The sequence below is a fragment of the Amblyraja radiata genome, chromosome 8 (assembly GCF_010909765.2).
Source record: "Amblyraja radiata isolate CabotCenter1 chromosome 8, sAmbRad1.1.pri, whole genome shotgun sequence".
In the NCBI taxonomy this organism is placed as follows: domain Eukaryota; kingdom Metazoa; phylum Chordata; class Chondrichthyes; order Rajiformes; family Rajidae; genus Amblyraja; species Amblyraja radiata.
In genome coordinates, this window is record NC_045963.1 from 63,047,921 (window position 1) to 63,064,863 (window position 16,943).

A 16,943-nucleotide genomic window follows, 5' to 3' on the forward strand; every position below is an offset into this window, starting at 1 on the left:
AGCTTCCCAGAAGTGTCTGCATTCCATGATTGCAATCCGACTCACAACACCTCTGCAAAATCCCTGTCGATGACTTCCCTATTAGCCCCATTTCTCTTTCTGTTCTGGCACCTCTACTATAGACTCCCTGCACTGGAACTTCTCCTATAGGCCTTCTCACAGTGCTGTGACCTCCGCTGTAGACCTTTTTCTCACTCCCCTGCAGTGTCCTCTATTGTGGGACCAGTCTCCAAGGCTTGGAAAGTTTGGTATGTTCACAACAAACAACCCTCACCAACTTATACAGATGCGCTGAAGAAAGAATTTTATCAGGAGGCTTCACAGCATGGTTTGGCAAAAGCTCCATCCAAGACTGGGAGAAATGAAAGAGTTGTGGATGTTGCCCAGACCAGCTCATAAACCACCCTCCCGTCCATTGACTCCATCTACATCTCACGTGCCTCGGCAAGGCCACTAGCATAATTAAGGACCAGTCTCACCCCAATGACCCCCTCTTCTCCTCTCTCCCATCAGAAAAGAGCAGGGCCGGCTTGACAAGCTTAAGCTTAGGGCCTTGAGATCTAGGGGGGCCTCGCAGAGCTGGATTTACCACTAGGCTTCATAGGCTGAAGCCTAGGGCCTCGATAACTAGGGGGCCTCCGGCCAAGGCAGGATACTTGCTGTTCTACTCTGGGTGGGCCCACTCTCTAACTAACTCTCTCTCTCTCTCTCTCTCTCTCTCTCTCTCTCTGTCACTCACTGCCGGGCTGCTGGGCTCCGGGCTCCGCTCTCCGCTCGCTCCTCATCCGCCGGCACGGCAGGCCGCCTTGCACATGCGCACAGCTACGGCCAGCACATCCTCCCCCCTGCACATGCGCACTGCCACGGCCAGCACATCATCCTCCACCCTGCACATGCGCACTGCCACGGCAACTGGTCGGCGCTGGGCACTTTCTCCCATGCTTTGAATTGTGGGAGATCTGGCCGCCATTGCTGTCCGGTCGCTGCCTCGCCGCGACTGCTGAAAACCAACGCAGAATCATTCCCCGACCCTGGATCTGGAGTAACTCCCTGGAGTAACTCTTGCTTCTGGTTTCCTGGTCCTCCATAAATATTCTAAATGGAATTTAAACTGGAGGTGGTGGAGGGCTGAACAATAACAGCCAATTGCATTTTATCTGTTTATTTATTGTGTATATATAAATATATATGGTCTATAGTATATAATCACACTGAACTTGTATCTCCTGTTCTGTATTATGTTTACATATTCTGTTGTGCTGCAGCAAGCAAGAATTTAATTGCCCTATCTGGGACACATGACAATAAAACTCTCTTGACTCTTGACTTGGACTTAAGCAAAAAAGGGTTCTTGGGGAAAAAAGAGGTACCTTAAATTTAGTTGCGTCTGGTTGGGTAACTATGGTAGGGTGAAAACTATTCCATGCTTTAATTGTGCGGGGGAACTCCATGGAGCAGCCAGCAACTCTGGATCGAGACCCTTCTTTAGACTGGTTTTAGTGTCTTTAATTTAATTTAAAGATACAGCGTGGAAACAGGCCCTTCGGCCCACCGAGTCCACGCCGACCACCGATCACCGATGGACTAATTCTATCCCACACATTAGCAGAGTAAGTCAAGAGTCAAGAGTGTTTTATTCTCTCACGTCCCATGGCGGCGCGCACACTCGCAGCGGCTCGCAGCTCTCCCTTTCGGTGCTTTTTTTGTGTGTTTTTGTTTGTATGTCTGTTTGACAATGTTACGTTTTGTCGTGAGAATCTCACCTTCAGCTGACAGGATTTTCTGATTATCGGATTACAGTGTAAACAGGTAGTTAAGAGTGTTTTTCCGCATTCACGCAACATACCGGAGGAGATAGCCAGGACACCGGGCTCTCCATGGATTGTTGTCGGCCCCAGCAAACGCCGGAGAAGGAGGAGGCACAGGAAGCAAAAGCGTGGTCGCCGGTCCGGACTACTCGCTAGGCTAAGGCAACAACCACATAAACCACCGCTACCCAGCATCATTCTCACCAACGCCAGATCCATCACCAACAAAATGAACGAACTAAGACTACAGGTCGCCGCAAACAAATTCATCGCGGACAGTTGCATTCTGCTAATAACAGAGACGTGGCTACACGCACTTGTACCGGACGGAGCCATTGAGCTAGCAGGCCGCACAGCATTTCGCTGGGATAGAAACAAAGACATTTATGGAGGACCAGTAAGAGCAAAGGAGGGGGATTATGCATCTACGTTCACAACAACTGGTGCACAAATACCACAATCATAGACAGACACTGTTCTGCTGATTTGGAGTACCTGATAGTTAGATGCAGGCCTTTCTACCTTCCACGTGAGTTTACCGTGGTCATAGTTACAGCTGTGTATATCCCACCGGATGCTAATGCTAGCATAGCCCTAGGCTACCTCCATAGCGCTATCAGCAAACAAGAGAACACCTACCCCAAAGCAGCCCATATCATAGTTGGTGATTTCAATCACGCAGACTTAAAATCAGTTCTCCCCAAGTTTGAACAACACATCAAATGTGCAACCAGGGTAGAAAATACATTAGACAAGGCCTACTCAAACATCAAGAAGGGGTTTAGAGCCACACCACTACCACACTTAGGCAAGTCGGATCACCTATCCATTCACTTAGCACCAGCATACACCCCCCTCAGGAGAAAAGCTCAACCCACCACCAGGACTGTTAAAACTTGGCCTGAAGGAGCTTTCTCACAGCTACAGGACTGCTTTGAAAGGACAAACTGGGACATTTTTTGGAAATCAGGACTTGGAGGAGTACACATCCACGGTACTCTTTTACATCCAGAACTGTGTTGACAACGTCACCGTCGACAACTTATCCGGGTGTACCACAACCAGAAGCCGTGGATGACAAAAGAGGTCCAAACTCTCCTCAAGGACCGCAACACCGCCTTCAGGTCTGGCGACAGAGCCCTGTACAGCGCTGCTAGAGCCAACCTGAAGAAAGGCATCAGGGATGCCAAAGCGGCCCACAAGAGGAAGATAGAGGACCACTTTAACAACAACGATCCACGGCGGGTGTGGCAGGGCATCCAGCACATCACCAACTACAAGCCCAGCAACAGCACGATGGCCGACGGCGACGCCTCACTGGCAGAGGAGCTGAACTGCTTCTTTGCTCGCTTCGAGGCAGAACCAGAAGAGCTCGTCACCATTCTCCCACCAGCCCCTAACAACAACAACTACACCCTCACTGTGCAGGAGCATGAAGTAATTCTCCCAATTTTGCTAGCCCTTGCTGTCTCCTCCCCTTCCTTAACCCTCTAGCTGTCTCCTCCCACCCTCCCATCCGCCCGCCCTCGGACTCCTCCCCCTCCTCCCCTTTTCCTTCTTTCTCCCACCCCCCATCAGTCTGAAGAAGGGTTTCGGCCCGAAACGTCGCCTATTTCCTTCGCTCCATAGATGCTGCTGCACCCGCTGAGTTTCCCCAGCAATTTTGTGTACCACCAACACCATCGTCAAGTTTGCGGACGACACGACTGTGGTTGGACGTATCTCAGGAGGAGATGAGACAGCCTACAGGGAGGAAGTCCAAAGACTGGCAGCGTGGTGTTCAGACAACAACCTCATCCTAAACACCACAAAAACAAAGGAAATTATCATAGACTTCCGTAAGAACAGTGCAGCCGCCAAACCCCTATTCATCAATGGGGACTGTGTGGAAAGGGTCTCAGACTTCAGATTCCTGGGCACACAAATTATGGAGGATCTCTCCTGGACTACAAACACCACCACAGCAGTCAAGTTAGCTCGAAGGGCCGAATGGCCTACTCCTGCACCTAATTTCTATGTTTCTATGTAAGAAGGCCCAGCAGCGACTCTACTTTCTGAGGATCATCAGGAAAAACAACCTGGAGGAGAAGCTGCTGGTGTCCTTCTACCGCTGCTCCATCGAGAGTGTGCTGGCGTACTGTATAACCACATGGTATGCCAGCTGCTCTGCAGCGGAAAGAGAGTCCTTCAAAGGGTCATCAACACCGCACAAAAAATCACTGGCTGCCCACTGCCCTCCCTGAAGGACATCTTCAGCTTTCGCTGCCTTGGCAGGGCAGCCAACATCCTGAAGGACCCTTCCCACCCTGGACACAACCTGTTCCACCTGCTGCCCTCTGGCAGACGGTACAGGTCTTTCAAAACTCGCACAAACAGACTCAGAGACAGCTTCTACCCCATAGCCATATGTGAACTTAACAATGCAAAATAAGAAATAACACTCACATTCAACTGAATGGTTCTTACTCAAAAGCACCTTAAAAACATCCTGAATGTACTTAACCATTTGCACTACTATATAACCGTATATAACTGTACAACACCGAATACCTCAGCTGCTATTGTTATTTATCTGTAATTTTTTTATATGTATCTATTTTTACCTTTTCTTATATATTTAAAATTGTTCTTGTGAATCGCACCATGGGATTGACTTTCAAATTTCGTTGTACCATGTGCAATGACAAAAAAGAGATTAATTCATTCATTCATTAGAACAATGAAATCCTTACTTGCAGCAGCACAACAGAATATGTAAACATAGTACTCTGTAAACAATGTTATAAACGAGAAAACAAAACAGTGTATATTTATATATGAATATTTATATTACTAAAACTCTGTTCTTGACCGGTTTCGGCTTTCTGTGCTGCGGTTTCCGAGAGTGCGCCGCCACCTACGGCCGTCATTTTTGGCCACCTCTCTCAGTGCCCCCCTCCGCCGCGTGTGTGCCGAGGATTTTTCCCGTCGATGAAAATTGACAGAGATATTAATGTTTTTACAACATCTTTGGGAGCAACAACAGCAGCAGCAGGAGGAGATTAGCAAGAGATACGACTGATTGGCTCTAGCCCAAGTGGGAGGAGAGAAGTGAGTCAGTGCTGGGAAAACAGTTGAAAACGGAGGAATTTGGTTTGTAAATTGGTAAATCAGGCAATTTATCAGTCAATTTAAGTAAGACTGCTCTTAGGGAGCAGCAGTGAGTGAGCGGCCTTGTGAGTGAAGTGCCCTGTGAGAAAAGTGTGAGTCTTTGGCTCGAGAGTCTTCGGAGAGGAGGCTGAGGAGAGGAGACTACGCAAAACACTGCAGAGGGAGAGACGAAAGAAGGAGATGTCAGGCAAGCTGATTCAGTGTGATGCTTGCAGTATGTGGGAGGTCAAGGACACCGCTGGTGCCTCTGGCTACTACAAATGCGAAAAGTGCATCCAGGTAGAGCTCCTGAAGGGCCGTGTTGGGGAACTGGAGAAGCAAGTGGATGACCTCCGGTTCGTCCGAGAAACTGAGTCGTTCCTCGACAAGTCCTACAGTACGATTGTTACACCTAAGGTACTGGAAGAGAGAAGGTGGGAGACAGTGAGAACGGGAGGGAAGCATGGAATGCCAACGTCCCCGGGGGTTGTACCTCTTGTGAACAGGTTCACCCACTTAGAAGCTGTCGGGACAGAAGAGGTGTTTACACTGGGCGGCGGACTGGCTTGTGATGCGAATAGGGCTGTTGAGCCAAAACCAAAAAGGCCTAAGGCAGGCAACGCCATTGTAGTAGGAGACTCCATTGTGAGAGGTACGGACAGGGGTTTCTGCGGCAACAGACGGGATGCGAGGATGGTGTGCTGCCTTCCTGGTGCTAGGATCCAGGATGTCACGGACAGAGTGCAGAAAATCCTCAAGGGCGAAGGTGAACATCCGGAAGTGGTAGTGCATGTCGGCACAAATGATGTCGGAAAGAAGGGGATGAATATTCTGCAGCGTGACTTTAGATAGCTCGGAAAAATGCTGAAAAGCAGGACCTCCAGGGTTGTTATCACCGGTTTGCTTTCAGTTCCCCGTGCTGGCGAGAGCAGGAACAGGGAGATACGGGACCTGCACGTGTGGCTGAGGAACTGGTGCACGGGCAGGGATTTAGATTCTTAGATCACTGGGATCTGTTTTGGGGTAACGGGGAACTGTACAAAAGGGACGGATTGCATCTTAACAGGTGTGGGACCAGCATTCTGGCAGGCAGGTTTGCCACTGCTACACGGGTGGTTTTAAACCGAATAAGGGGGGTGGGGTGTCGAATGGGATAGTGGAGGATGGAGTTAAAGGGAAAGGGTTTCTTAAATGTGTGAGCGTAGAGACAGAGGGGTGTAAAATGAGGGTAGAAGCAATAGGTAGCAAGGTGAAAAGTAAAATGGCAGGAAGACAAAACCAGGGCAAAAATCAAAAAGGGCCACTTTTCAACATAATTGTATAAGGGGTAAGAGTGTTGTAAAAACAAGCCTGAATGCTTTGTGTCTCAATGCAAGGATCATTCGTAATAAGGTGGATGAGTTGAATGTGCAGATAGCTATTAATGACTATGATATAGTTGGGATCACGGAGACATGGCTCCAGGGTGACCAAGGCTGGGAGCTGAACATCCAGGGATATTCAATATTCAGGAGGGATAGAGAGAAAGGAAAATGAGGTGGGGTAGCGTTGCTGATTAGAGAGGAGATTAACGCAATGGAAAGGAAGGACATTAGTTTGCAGGATGTGGAATCGGTATGGGTAGAGCTGCGAAACACTAAGGGGCAGAAAACGCTGGTGGGTGTTGTGTACATGCCACCTAACAGTAGTAGTGAAGTTGGAGATGGTATCAAACAGGAAATTAGAAATGCGTGCGACAAAGGCAAAACCGTTATAATGGGTGACTTCAATCTACATATAGATTGGGTGAATCAAATTGGCAGGGGTGCTGAGGAAGAGGATTTTTTGGAATGTATGCGGGATAGTTATCTAAATCAACATGTAGAGGAACCAACGAGAGAGCAGGCTATTTTAGACTGGGTATTGAGTATTGAGGAAGGGTTAGTTAGCAGTCTTGTTGTACGTGCCCCCTTGGGCAAGAGTGACCATAATATGGTTGAGTTCTTCATTAGGATGGAGAGTGACATTGTTAATTCAGAAACAATGGTTCTGAACTTAAAGAAAGGTAACTTTGAGGGTATGAGACGTGAATTGGCCAAGATTGACTGGCAATTAATTCTAAAAGGGTTGACGGTGGATATACAATGGAAGACATTTAAAGACTGCATGGATGAACTACAAAAATTGTTCATCCCAGTTTGGCAAAAGAATAAATCAGGGAAGGTAGTGCATCCGTGGATAACAAGGGAAATCAGGGATAGTATCAAAGCGAAGGATGATGCGTACAAATTAGCCAGAAAAAGCAGCATACCGGAGGACTGGGAGAAATTCAGAGACCAGCAGAGGAGGACAAAGGGCTTAATTAGGAAAGGAAAAATAGATTATGAAAGAAAACTGGCAGGGAACATAAAAACTGACTGCAAAAGTTTTTATAGATATGTGAAAAGAAAGAGATTAGTTAAAACAAATGTAGGTCCCTTGCAGTCAGAAACGGGTGAGTTGATCATGGGGAACAAGGATATGGCGGACCAATTGAATAACTACTTTGGTTCCGTCTTCACTAAGGAAGACATAAATAATCTGCCGGAAATAGCAGGGGACCGTGGGTCAAAGGAGTTGGAGGAATTGAGTGAAATCCAGGTTAGCCGGGAAGTGGTGTTGGGTAAATTAAATGGATTAAAGGCCGATAAATCCCCAGGGCCAGATAGGCTGCATCCCAGAGTACTTAAGGAAGTAGCTCCAGAAATAGTGGATGCATTAGTAATAATCTTTCAAAACTCTTTAGATTCTGGAGTAGTTCCTGAGGATTGGCGGGTAGCAAACGTAACCCCACTTTTTAAGAAGGGAGGGAGAGAGAAAACGGGGAATTACAGACCAGTTAGTCTAACATCGGTAGTGGGGAAACTGCTAGAGTCAGTTATTAAAGATGGGATAGCAGCACATTTGGAAAGTGGTGAAATCATTGGACAAAGTCAGCATGGATTTACAAAAGGTAAATCATGTCTGACGAATCTTATAGAATTTTTCGAGGATGTAACTAGTAGCGTGGATAGGGGAGAACCAGTGGATGTGGTGTATCTGGACTTCCAGAAGGCTTTCGACAAGGTCCCACATAAGAGATTAGTTTACAAACTTAAAGCACACGGCATTGGGGGTTCAGTATTGATGTGGATAGAGAACTGGCTGGCAAACAGGAAGCAAAGAGTAGGAGTAAACGGGTCCTTTTCACAATGGCAGGCAGTGACTAGTGGGGTACCGCAAGGCTCAGTGCTGGGACCCCAGCTATTTACAATATATATTAATGATCTGGATGAGGGAATTGAAGGCAATATCTCCAAGTTTGCGGATGACACTAAGCTGGGGGGCAGTGTTAGCTGTGAGGAGGATGCTAGGAGACTGCAAGGTGACTTGGATAGGCTGGGTGAGTGGGCAAATGTTTGGCAGATGCAGTATAATGTGGATAAATGTGAGGTTATCCATTTTGGTGGCAAAAACAGGAAAGCAGACTATTATCTAAATGGTGGCCGACTAGGAAAAGGGGAGATGCAGCGAGACCTGGGTGTCATGGTACACCAGTCATTGAAAGTGGGCATGCAGGTGCAGCAGGCAGTGAAGAAAGCGAATGGTATGTTAGCTTTCATAGCAAAAGGATTTGAGTATAGGAGCAGGGAGGTTCTACTGCAGTTGTACAGGGTCTTGGTGAGACCACACCTGGAGTATTGCGTACAGTTTTGGTCTCCAAATCTGAGGAAGGACATTATTGCCATAGAGGGAGTGCAGAGAAGGTTCACCAGACTGATTCCTGGGATGTCAGGACTGTCTTATGAAGAAAGACTGGATAGACTTGGTTTATACTCTCTAGAATTTAGGAGATTGAGAGGGGATCTTATAGAAACTTATAAAATTCTTAAGGGGTTGGACAGGCTAGATGCAGGAAGATTGCTCCCGATGTTGGGGAAGTCCAGGACAAGGGGTCACAGCTTAAGGATAAGGGGGAAATCCTTTAAAACCGAGATGAGAAGAACTTTTTTCACACAGAGAGTGGTGAATCTCTGGAACTCTCTGCCACAGAGGGTAGTCGAGGCTAGTTCATTGGCTATATTTAAGAGGGAGTTAGATGTGGCCCTTGTGGCTAAGGGGATCAGAGGGTATGGAGAGAAGGCAGGTACAGGATACAGAGTTGGATGATCAGCCATGATCATATTGAATGGCGGTGCAGGCTCAATGGACCGAATGGCCTACTCCTGCACCTAATTTCTATGTTTCTATGTTTCTAAGCGCACACAAGTGTGACTAGTGTAGCTGGGACATTGTCGGCCAATGAGGGCGAGTTGGGCCAAAGGGCCTGTTTCCACACTGTATCACTCTATGATTCTATGCAGGGTTTTTTGAATTTCATATTCACTAACTATAGGTATTATATCCTGAATATTCACTATCTATTGGTGTTGTAGCCTTGTCATTTCAATAGTATCAAGTGTTTGCTCTGACTTCATTTTGATATTCGAGGGGCCGTATACTACACGGATTTCTATATATATCGAAGGATCATCCAGCATTTGTTTTGGTCTGTACTGCCAGTGACAAATAAATCTCAATGTGTATCATGTTTTGCAAGATTGGTTTTGCCTTTTTTTGTTCTGGAGCAACTTTGTAGACATATCTCCCTCTGCTGGGACCTCTGGAGCCCTCTCCCTGTTCTGGGATCTCTCTTGTGTGCCCCACCCTATCATATGCTGGGATGTTTCTTTTCCCTGTTCTGGGGTTTCTCGTGTAGTTCTCCTCTCTCTGTGTGCAGGGACGTCTCCGGTTCTGGGACCTCTGCTATAGTTACCTCTCGCTTTCATGGGACCTCTCCTGTAGTCCTCTTTGTTTTGCGACCTCTCCTGTAATTCCCTCTGTGCTGGAACCTCTCCTTTAGCCCCTTCTAATATTTCTGGGACTTCTTTGTGCTGGGACCTCCCCTGTAGTCCCATCTCTCGGTTCTGCAATTTCTCATGGACTCCCATCCCGTTTTCCCTCACAATGCCAGGATTTCCTCACGCCCCTCTCTCCCATCTGGGACCTCTTGCAGTCCCCTCTTCCTGTTTTGTGCCCTTCCTGTAGAACCCACACTCTGTGCTGGGACTTCTCAGGTATTCCACCCTCCCTGTCCCCTCTCTCTCCCTCTCTCTCTCCCCTCTCTCTCTCCCCTCTCTCTCTCCCTCTCTCTCCCCCTCTCTCTCTCTCCTCTAACTCTCCCTCTCTCTCCCCTCTCTCTCTCCCCTCTCCCTCTCCCTCTCTCCCCCCCCACTCTCCCCCCCCCCCCTCTCTCCCTCCCCCCCCCCCCCCTTTCTCCCCCCCAAAAAATCAGCGGGTAAGGCAGCATCTACGGAGCGAAGGAATAGACGACCTTTCGAGTCGAGACACTTCTTCAGATTGATGTCGGGGGGGGGGGGGGGGGACGGACGGACACGAAAAAGAAAGGAAGAGGCGTTGACAGTGGGCTGTGGGAGAGCTGGGAATGGGAGGGGAAGGAGGGAGAAAGCAAGGACTACCTGAAATTAGAGAAGCCAACGTTCCTACCGCTGGGGGAGATCAGGTTGGTTATTGCGAACTGAGTGAAGGTGTTGTGCGAAGCGATCGCCAAGCCTGCGCTTAGTCTCACCGAGGTTGATCATACGCTGAATAATCCAACCACATTTTTGTTTGGACGTGGAAAGAAATAATAGAAATTGCATTCATTGCAACGTGTAAAAAGAGTTGAGAAACTGTATTATAATTTTGCTGCATGCATTGTGGTATATATCATGTGTCAAAGGCTGTGTGTATACGTACGCGAATACACGAACAAAACACTGCGTGTAGTATGCACTTTTGTTAGGTTCCTAAAAATGGGCTCAACAAGTTGATGTTGTTTACAACCCCTTCATGACCCCCGGAGAAATCCCAAATGACCCCCCAGGTTAAGAACCACTGCGGTAGGGGATCTACGCTGTTGACCGTTCTTGAGTCACTGTTACTTGCACGGTAGATTATCTCCCTCTGCTGGGAGGTCCATTACAGACCCTCTCCCATTACTGGGACATCCCCCGTGGACCTTCACCCAGTTCTGTTCAGGGAAGTCCACTCTAGAACCTCTCCCAGTTCTTGAAACACCCGCCCTGATCCTTTCGTAGTTCTGGGAATCCCCCTTTGTATTCCAATTCCTGGGCGTGCATATTTATGAAGATCTCTCCTGGTCCGAGAACACGGATGCAATTATTAAGAAAGCACATCAGCAACTCTACTTCCTGAGAAGATTCCTGAGAACGGAGAGTCAGTATATCAAGGAGGACTCTCTCTAACGTCTACAGGTGCACAGTAGAGAGCATGCTGATAGGTTGCATCATGGCTTGGTTCGGCAACTTGAGCGCCCAGGAGCAGAAAAGACTACAAAAAGTAGTAAACACTGCCCAGTCCATCATCGGCTCTGACCTCCCTACCATTGAGGGGATCTATCGTAGTTGCTGCCTCAAAAGGCAGGCAGCATCATCAAGGACCCACACCATCCTGGCCACTCACTCATCTCCCTGCTGCCTTCAGGTAGAAGGTACAGGAGCCTGAAGACTGCAACAATCCAGGTTCAGAAATAGCTGCTTCCTCACAGCCATCAGGCTATTAAACAACTGAAACAAATCTCTGAACATTAATAGACCATTATCTGTTTATTTGCACATGATCTGCTTATTTATTGATGTGTATATATATTTATATAATGGTATATGGACACACTGATATGTGTGTATATCTATATTACTAAATCTCTGATCTTGACCACTTTTGGCCGACTTTGCTGCGATTTCCGAGAGAACGCCGCCACCGACGGCCGTCATTTTTGGCCACCTCGCTCAGAGCCCCCCTCCGCCGTATGAGTGTGGAGGATTTTTTCCGTCGATTAAAATTGACAGATATATTAATGTTTTTACAAAATTCCCCATTCTCTCTGCTGCCCCCGCTGGCGCCAGGGGGAGGGACTATAAAACCAGGAAGTGTCGTGCCTCACTCAATCTCTGCCAGACACAGGAAGCGAGAGGATCTGGCAGAGACTGAGCTGTGAATAACACTGAACGCACGTCTACTCCACGGTGAGTCCCCTCGATGCGGCTGCAAAGAGGCTGCAGCTCTTTTTTTAAAGTTTGTGTTCACAAAATGAATTTTGGTTGTCGGGTGTCTGCAGCCCAATTGTTTGCCTCGCCTTTTTTAACAAGTTTGTGTTCACAAAATGAATTTTGGTTGTCGGGTGGCTGCAGCCCAATTGTTTGCCTTGGCTTGGCTTTTAAAATCGTTGCAACAGTTGGATGCCTGCCCAAGCATCCATACGTCCCCCAATGTCTATACTAGCCCTCTGGAAACCAGTACCTTCGGCCCGCTACACCCATACTAGCGCAACAGACAGCGTTTGGGGAGTGTCACATGCAGAAAGTGGGGGGCGTGCCCTGGGATCATTGTACTCTTGTGAAGCGAGTGCCCAGAATTAGTTTCATTGCAGTCTGAGAGAGACGATACAACACCTCCAGGCGGCCCTTTAAACAGAGGTGACGCCCTCGGGGAAATTAAGTGTCCTCTAAGGTAAGCTGTGCATTTTTATTCCGAATGTTGACAAATTTTCCCGTGTATTAAATCCAACGGGTTACCTGCGAACAACGCATGTAGAACCACTCACAGTACTTGAAATCCACTTTAGACCTTTTTATTTCCGTGCAGGCACCTCCTGTACAAACCCTCTATGCGTGTCGGAACCTCCCCAGTGGACCTCCGGAGAGAACTGGTAGCTCTCCTGCCGGCTTTGTTACATCTGTTTTCCCCAGTCACCACCGCATCTTGTATAACCGGGGTTCCTTTTAGATTTATCAAAATAATGACCTAGTTCAAGTTTACTCGGTGCAGCCGCTCGTTTGTGGACGCCGCTTCCAATTCTGGGATCCACCCTGTAGACCCCATCTCCGTCACTCTATTGTGACACTTTCTAGTTCCCGGGATACTTTTGGATATTCTCACTGGCTGGTTTGCCTGAGTTTTGAAAGCGACGAGATATCTTTGACCACCACCACCACCCCATCACCTCTTCCTGGAAACCCCCTCGTAGACTCTTCTCTCTCTCTCTCTCTCTCTCTCTGTGCTGGGACCTCCCTCCAAGGCTTCGTGTGCTGTGAACCCCCTCATTGACGCATCCCTCTGTGAATATCTTTGCATCCACCCCTGGCCACAGCGAGGTCCCGCACGGCTGGGAGTTTCCAAATTGTTTCTTTGTTTGAGGAGAGTAGAAGTAACCCAGGGAATTATAAACCGGCGAACATCACGTCAGTGGCAGGGAAGCAATTAGAGAGGGATCACGGGGATAGGATTTACAAGCGTTTGGATTAATTTGGAAATGGACCAGCGGTGACTTGGACATGAACGTAGATAGGTTGGTACATAATTCTGTGGACAACAGATAAGGGTTGAGAAATTGCAAATTAAGTTTAACCTGAACAAGAGTGGGGCGTCGCAGTTTGTGATGTAAGCGGCCAGGATACAGATAATGGATGATCCTTTAACAGCATTGACGGACAGAAGGATCTTGGGATCCAAGACCTAATAGAAGTTTATAAACCTGCCGAAGACATAGACAGGAAATCAGGATATTCTATCACGTTGTGGAAGTACGAAATGGGGCAAAGTTTAAAGATGGGAAAGTGTAGGGCAAGATCTTTACATAGACATGGATGGGTAACTGGAATTCGCTGCCAGGGTTGGTGGTGGTAACAGATATCGCAGGGTGTATAAAGTTTTTTGATAGGCCGGAATTGAGGGCTTATGGATCACGTGTGGGACGGAGATATTGTTCACATTGGCATCCTGTTCTTCCATGCTCCATGACCTCAAGCTTACACCCCTCTTTTAGTGCTGGTACACCCTCCAACACCACTCCTCCCCCCCCCCCCACCCTACACCCATCTCCCTGTACTGGGACCTCCTCTGCGGACTCGAGTACACCTCTATATGATAACCCCTGATCCTCCTGCGCTACAAGAAATAAAGCCCTAACCTGCTCAACCTCTTCCCATACCTCAGGCCCTTGAGCCCTGGTAACATCCTGGTTCAAGTATCTTTTCAAGCTTGACAATGTCTTTCCCATTACACTGTGACCAAAATGTGAAGACAATACTCTAAATGTGGCCTCACCAAGGCATTATATATTGATGACATGACCTCCCAACTTCAATACTGATCTTTCAGCACTGGGACCACACACGCACAGACACACGCACACGCACTGCCATCGAAGGGATCTACAGGAAGGGAACTTCAAGAAGGCAGTTAACATCATCAAAGACCCACACACCCTGACCACGCTCTCTTCTCACTGCTGCCATCGGGAAGAACCCTGAACTTTCAGGTTCAAGAACAGCTTCTTCCCATCAACCATCAAGTTCTTGAACCACCTTGTTCAATCCTAATCACAATCCTACATCAGCATGGAACCATTACCGACTTTGCACTATTATAATTGCACTACACACTTTTATTTGTGCACAATCATTATCCAGTTTACTTGGAATAACTAATAATTTATCATGTATTTATCTTTGTTGTTGCTTCTAATGTGAGTTTAAACCTTGCCTGCAGCAAGTAAGAATTTCATTATTTCAGTTCAGAACTTAGATTTAATCAATTTAATTCCCTTTCTTCTCCAGAAAGCTGCAAAGCCAGAGATGGAGAAATTTATATTAATTTGACACACATGGCATTCATTGTTAACAGATTTCCAAGGTAGATGATTAATTATTGGCAAGTGAGCTTGTTGTTCGGGTAAGCGAGCAATAGATGGATAGAGAGAATGAGAGATAGATGCGAGAGAAAGGGTGAGAGGGAGAGAGAAGGAGGGGGGGGGGGGGGAGTGGGAAGGAAATTAGGGGATGTGGAAGAGCAGAGACAAAGAGAGAGAAATAACATGGTAAGAGAAAGATACAGAGGGGGATAGAGAGGAAAATAAGATGCACACAATGGGGACAGAGAGGGAGAGGGACACAGAGAGAGAGAGAGAGAGAGAGAACTGAGATGAAACTTAGGAAAGCATAAAGTTGAGTCCAAGTGTAGTAGCAGAAAATGGTGGGCATTGCTCATACTTCAAATTATATTAAGTTTATATTACTGTCACATACACGGCATTCATTGTGAACAGATTTCCAAGGTAGATGATTAATTATAGAAACATAGAAACATAGAAATTAGGTGCAGGAGTAGGCCATTCGGCCCTTCGAGCCTGCACCGCCATTCAATATGATCATGGCTGATCATCCAACTCAGTATCCCGTACCTGCCTTCTCTCCATACCCTCTGATCCCCTTAGCCACAAGGGCCACATCTAACTCCCTCTTAAATATAGCCAATGAACTGGCCTCAACTACCCTCTGTGGCAGGGAGTTCCAGAGATTCACCACTCTCTGTGTGAAAAACGTTCTTCTCATCTCGGTTTTAAAGGATTTTCCCCTTATCCTTAAGCTGTGACCCCTTGTCCTGGACTTCCCCAACATCGGGAGCAATCTTCCTGCATCTAGCCTGTCCAACCCCTTAAGAATTTTGTAAGTTTCTATAAAATCCCCTCTCAATCTCCTAAATTCTAGAGTATAAACCAAGTCTATCCAGTCTTTCTTCATAAGACAGTCCTGACATCCCAGTAATCAGTCTGGTGAACCTTCTCTGCACTCCCTCTATGGCAATAATGTCCTTCCTCAGATTTGGAGACCATAACTGTACGCAATACTCCAGGTGTGGTCTCACCAAGACCCTATACAACTGCAGTAGAACCTCCCTGCTCCTATACTCAAATCCTTTTGCTATGAAAGCTAACATACCATTCGCTTTCTTCACTGCCTGCTGCACCTGCATGCCCACTTTCAATGACTGGTGTACCATGACACCCAGGTCTCGCTGCATCTCCCCTTTTCCTAGTCGGCCACCATTTAGATAATAGTCTGCTTTCCTGTTTTTGCCACCAAAATGGATAACCTCACATTTATCCACATTATACTGCATCTGCCAAACATTTGCCCACTCACCCAGCCTATCCAAGTCACCTTGCAGTCTCCTAGCATCCTCCTCACAGCTAACACTGCCCCCCAGCTTAGTGTCATCTGCAAACTTGGAGATATTGCCTTCAATTCCCTCATCCAGATCATTAATATATATTGTAAATAGCTGGGGTCCCAGCACTGAGCCTTGCGGTACCCCACTAGTCACTGCCTGCCATTGTGAAAAGGACCCGTTTACTCCTACTCTTTGCTTCCTGTTTGCCAGCCAGTTCTCTATCCACATCAATACTGAACCCCCAATGCCGTGTGCTTTAAGTTTGTAAACTAATCTCTTATGTGGGACCTTGTCGAAAGCCTTCTGGAAGTCCAGATACACCACATCCACTGGTTCTCCCCTATCCACGCTACTAGTTACATCCTCGAAAAAGTCTATAAGATTCGTCAGACATGATTTACCTTTTTGTAAATCCATGCTGACTTTGTCCAATGATTTCACCACTTTCCAAATGTGTTGCTATCCCATCTTTAATAACTGACTCTAGCAGTTTTCCCACTACCGATGTTAGACTAACTGGTCTGTAATTCCCCGTTTTCTCTCTCCCTCCCTTCTTAAAAAGTGGGGTTATGTTTGCTACCTGCCAATCCTCAGGAACTACACCGGAATCCAAAGTGTTTTGAAAGATTATTACTAATGCATCCACTATTTCTGGAGCTACTTCCTTAAGTACTCTGGGATGCAGCCTATCTGGCCCTGGGGATTTATCGGCCTTTAATCCATTTAATTTACTCAACACCACTTCCCGGCTAACCTGGATTTCACTCAATTCCTCCAACTCCTTTGACCCGCGGTCCCCTGCTATTTCCGGCAGATTATTTATGTCTTCCTTAGTGAAGACGGAACCAAAGTAGTTATTCAATTGGTCCGCCATATCCTTGTTCCCCATGATCAACTCACCTGTTTCTGACTGCAAGGGACCTACATTTGTTTTAA

At 47.1% G+C, this 16,943-nt stretch overlaps 1 protein-coding gene across 1 annotated transcript in view; it reads left to right on the top strand.

The window, feature by feature from the left end:
- Nucleotides 1–12,427: 12,427 nt before the first annotated feature.
- The window catches only part of LOC116976307 (interferon-inducible GTPase 5-like), a 49,542-nt gene continuing 45,026 nt past the window's right edge, over nucleotides 12,428–16,943 (top strand). Inside the window, exon 1 of the mRNA XM_033026079.1 lies at nucleotides 12,428–12,506. The gene's annotated coding sequence lies outside the window, so the exon portion shown is untranslated. The remainder of the gene's footprint in view (nucleotides 12,507–16,943) is intronic.